Below are 5,234 nucleotides of genomic sequence, written 5' to 3' on the forward strand. Positions count from 1 at the left end.
GGTCTGTCTTCACTGAGGAAGATACACACAATCTCCCAAATGTTCTAGGGGCCGGAGAACCTAGGGTGATGGAGGAACTGAAGGAAATCCACATTAGGCAGGAAATGGTTTTGGGTAGACTGATGGGACTGAAGGCTGATAAATCCCCAGGGCCTGATGGTCTGCATCCCAGGGTACCTAAGGAGGTGGCTCTAGAAATAGTGGAAGCATTGGAGATCATTTTTCAATGTTCTATATAGATTCAGGATCAGTTCCTGTGGATTGGAGGATAGCAAATGTTATCCCACTTTTTAAGAAGGGAGGGAGAGAGAAAACGGGTAATTATAGACCAGTTAGTCTGACATCAGTGGTGGGGAAGATGCTGGAGTCAATTAGAAAAGACGAAATTGCTGAGCATTTGGATAGCAGTAACAGGATCATTGCGAGTCAGCATGGATTTACGAAGGGGAAATCATGCTTGACAAATCTACTGGAATGTTTTGAGGATGTAACTAGGAAAATTGACAGGGGAGAGTCAGTGGACGTGGTGTACCTCGACTTTCAGAAAGCCTTCGACAAGCTCCCACATAGGAGATTAGTGGGCAAAATTAGGGCACGTGGTATTGGGGGTAGGGTACTGACATGGATAGAAAATTGGTTGACAGACGGAAAGCAAAGAGTGGGTATAAATGGGTCCCTCTCGGAATGGCAGGCAGTGACCAGTGGGGTACCGCAAGGTTCGGTGCTGGGACCCCAGCTATTTACGATATGCATTAATGACTTAGACGGAGGGATTAAAAGTACCATTAGCAAATTTGCAGATGATACTAAGCTGGAGGGTAGTGTGAATTGTGAGGAAGATGCAATAAGGCTGCAGGATGACTTGGACAGGTTGTGTGAGTGGGCGGATACATGGCAGATGCAGTTTAATGTAGATAAGTGCGAGGTTATTCACTTTGGAAGTAAGAGTAGAAAGGCAGATTATTGTCTGAATGGTGTCAAGTTAGGAGGAGGGGGAGTTCAACGAGATCTGGATGTCCTAGTGCATCAGTCAATGAAAGGAAGCATGCAGGTACAGCAGGCAGTGAAGAAAGCCAATGGAATGTTGGCCTTCGTAACCAGAGGAGTTGAGTATAGGAGCAAAGAGGTCCTTCTACAGTTGTAGCGGGCCCTGGTGAGACCGCACCTGGAGTACTGTGTGCAGTTTTGGTCTCCAAATTTGAGGAAGGATATTCTTGCTATGGAGGGCGTGCAGCGTAGGTTCACTAGGTTAATTCCCGGAATGGCGGGACGGTCGTATGTTGAAAGGCTGGAGCGATTGGGCTTGTATACACTGGTATTTAGAAGAATGAGGGGGGATCTTATTGAAACATATACGATAATTAGGGGATTGGACACATTAGAGGCAGGAAACATGTTCCCAATGTTGGGGGAGTCCAGAACAAGGGGCCACCGTTTAAGAATAAGGGGTAGGCCATTTAGAACGGAGATGAGGAAGAACCTTTTCAGTCAGAGAGTGGTGAAGGTGTGGAATTCTCTGCCTCAGAAGGCAGTGGAGGCCAGTTCGTTGGATGCTTTCAAGAGAGAGCTGGATAGAGCTCTTAAGGATAACGGAGTGAGGGGGTATGGGGAGAAGGCAGGAACGGGGTACTGATTGAGAGTGATCAGCCATGATCGCATTGAATGGCGGTGCTGGCTCGAAGGGCTGAATGGCCGACTCCTGCACCTATTGTCTATTGTCTATTGTCTATAATCAACCACTTTATTTTGCCCGTCTTTGTGACTCCTCTTTGACACGTCGATCACCGCTGAGGCTGTTTTACCTGTTTCCCCTATGTACCGTAAGGTACACTCCTTACATTGAACTGCATACACCCCATTATTTCGCTCACGGGTTATCCTCTGTGCTATCCAGTCTCTCCTGTCACCCTGTTCTATGTTTTTGTCTATTACCCAGTGGGAGCAGGCCCCATATTGACATTAATTTGTAACCCTACTGCTCCCCTCGTCTGCTGGTTTTATCACCATCTCATGTTTATCCCTCAGCTCTGCCGTGGTCTCCCTCTCTTTTTTTCTGGTGAGGTTCGGCCTATCCTTTGTCATGGGCATATCCCAGGCTGTTTTAGTAACGTTCTTTTAAAACGTGTCGTGTTTGTTTGGCTTTACCCACGTTCCAGCATTAGAGGCCAATTTTTGCAATGTTTCCTGGGTGGGATTTGCCGGTTTTACAAATGGTGTCACTATCTCACCCTGCTTCCTGATACCCTTATGGGGTCGGCTCTGTTCTTGCAGAACCCTCGGGTGGTGCAGAGTCTGGGCCTTGTTATCAATATCTTGCCCTGCTTCCCGATACCCTTGCGGGTTCGGCTCTGTTCTTGCAGATCCCTCAGGTGGTGCAGAGTCTGGGCGGCATCGTCACCCAGCACACCGACGCCCACTGAAAATTACCCACGCACAGTGCGCGCCTGGAGCGGCAGTAGTTCAAACTACCCCTACCCCTACCCCTACCCCTACCGCTACCCCTACCCCTACCCCTACCCCTAACCCTAACCCTAACCCTAACCCTAACCCTAACCCTAACCCTAACCCTAACCCTAACCCTAACCCTAACCCTAACCCTAACCCTAACCCTAACCCTAACCCTAACCCTGACCCTAATGCAGGCAGAGTTATTTATAAAGTGGCCCAGACTCTGCACCACCTGAGGGTTTTGTAACAGAACCAACCCCATAAGGGTTTCAGGAAGCAGGGCAAGATATTGATAACAAGGCGCAGACTCTGCACCACCTCAGGGTTCTGCAAGAACAGAGCCGACCCCATAAGGGCATCAGGAATCAGGGCAAGATATTGATAAAATGGCCCAGACTCTGCACCACCTGAGGGTTCTGCAAGAACAGAGCCGACCCCATAAGGGCATCAGGAAGCAGGGCAAGATATTGGTAACAAGGCCCACGGGGAAGGCGGCATACTTTGGGGTTATTTTGTAGTGAGTTTTGAAGGCATGTGCTAGTGTTACGCATACCGAGGGCGCGCAAAGTTCGGCGCGCCCGGGCCAAAACGCCTCTGCTGGCCGCGGCCGAGTCGGCCGACGGATTGCCACGGACTTGCTTGACGACCTGTCACTCTCCGTGCATCGGTTGCACGCCCGGTTCGTCCTTTCCATTTGTTTCATGATGTACACGCGGCAGGCGGAATATTTTAAAAGCACTGTTCTGTTCGAAGTGCACAATGGCCGTTGGGGCAATGCAACTGGGGGTCGGTCGACCGGCTGACGACGCCTGCCTGCCGATTTGGTTCACGATGTCCCCGCCGAAGGCGGCATACTTGAAAGTACTGCCGTTCGCGGCGCGCAATTTGCAGGGGGGAGGAATTGTTAGTGGACGTCTGTGTGCTGGGTGACGATGCTTGCCGACTTGGTTCATGCCGTCCACGCCGAAGACGGCGCCGTTTAAAGTACTGCCGCTCGAGGTGCACAATTTGCGGGGGAATTGTTATTGGGCGTCGGCGTGCTGGGTGACGATGTGGAGATGAGGAACGCCGAGCCAGATCTATCTTATTTGTTTGCTTGGGCCACTGGACTTTGCATGGGCTTTGCATCATTGTGTGCTACGTTAAATCACGGCCAATTGAGTGAGTATTTTTTATTCAACCACTCTATTTTGCCCGTCTTTGTGACTCCTCTATGACACGCCGATCACCGCTGACGTGTTAATCTGCGTGTTAGGTATCTCGGGGGTCAGTTGGACGGACAGATGTGTAAGGGTTTTGTTCGGAAGGATCGTTGAGTGTAAACGGTGAACGGGGGTTAAAGGCCCTGAGGTTTCAATCCTCTAAAGAATGTAAAAGGTCTGACGCGTTAGCTAGCAGCTAATGAGGTGAACCTAGCAGCTAATGAGGCTCTCTCTCTCTCACGGCCCCGGGACTCCCTCCCTCCCTCCTCCCTCTTGGAACCCTCCCTGCGTGGGGGGGGGGGGGGGGGGGGGGGGGGGGGGGGGGGCACGAAGAAAAAGAGGGTATAAGAAGAATCCAGTGGAAGGAGTAGGGACTGGGGGCGAGGTCAGACAGCCTATCCGGCTAATAAAGCATCATGAGGTTAGGTATAAACTCTGATGACTGCATAAACTCGCCCCTAATGGGGGGGGGGGGGCACTCTCTCCCCCACCCCTCTCTCCCCAGTGCCACTCCCTCCGACCCCCCCCCCACTCTCTTCGTGTCGCTGGGCCCGCCCGGCACGGCCCCGAGGATCACTCCCCGCGCGGCAACGGGACACCGGGTCGCCGGGCCCGCAGGGTCGTCAGTCGGGCGGGGGGGGGGGAGGGTGGCCATGCCAGCAGCAGGAGAGGTTTCCAACGAACCCGCGACCGCAGCAGGACCGCCCTCGGCAGACATTTGGACCCAGCGGGTCCGTTCGGGATGGTTGCCGGGCCCGCAGCAGAGGTTTCCTTCCACCCAACGGGGGGGGGGGGGGGGGGGGGGGCGGGGCTGCCCATCTTCCCGCTCGAAGCAACGGCCTCACCCTAACGGCCTCACCCTAACAACCCTCACCCTGACCCTAAACCGCTCGGTTCATGACTTCTCTCCGTTTGGTTCATGAATTCGCCATTTAGTTCACGACTTCTCCTGTTGGTTCCTGACTTCTACCTCGTGGTTCGTGATTCCGGCGGGTAGGTGGGGTGCCCGGATACTCTCGGCGAAAGGTGTTCAAGTGGCAACGGCGGTCCCGTAGATAAGACGGGTTCGGATGCTCGAGCGTGTCGAGTAAGCGCCGGATCGGCGCCGGGCGCCCCCGGCCGGCTGGCTTGCCCCCCCCCACCCCCCCCCCCCCCCCCCTGGCGGCAGAAACGTGTATCGCGCCAGTGCCGCCGCTGAGGTCGAGATTGGCCGCCTCGACCGTTCGAAGCGTCGCAATTCCGGCGGGACTTCCGAACGCTCGTACCGCCAAGTCAGCCGCGACATTCGAGAATTGCACTAAGTCCGAAAGCTGGCGTCGCTTCTTTTTTGCCCGCCGCAGGTTAACGATTTGACGGCGGAAGTCGAGGAGGTCCGATGTGCGGCCTTCAGCGGGGCCGCGGCGCGCCTTTCCCGCCAGGCCTATCGGCCCGTCTCCCGCCGGCCAGAAAATGGCATTTCTTGTCCGGGCGGTCCCGATCACGGTTAACGACTTACCACCGGAAGTCTCTATGACCCCGCAGTTTGCGGCCCCGCGGCGGGCGTCAGTGCGACACGACCGGACGGACGACCGGGCCGACTCCCGC

The sequence above is a fragment of the Rhinoraja longicauda genome, unplaced genomic scaffold (assembly GCF_053455715.1).
Source record: "Rhinoraja longicauda isolate Sanriku21f unplaced genomic scaffold, sRhiLon1.1 Scf000164, whole genome shotgun sequence".
NCBI lineage: Eukaryota > Metazoa > Chordata > Chondrichthyes > Rajiformes > Arhynchobatidae > Rhinoraja > Rhinoraja longicauda.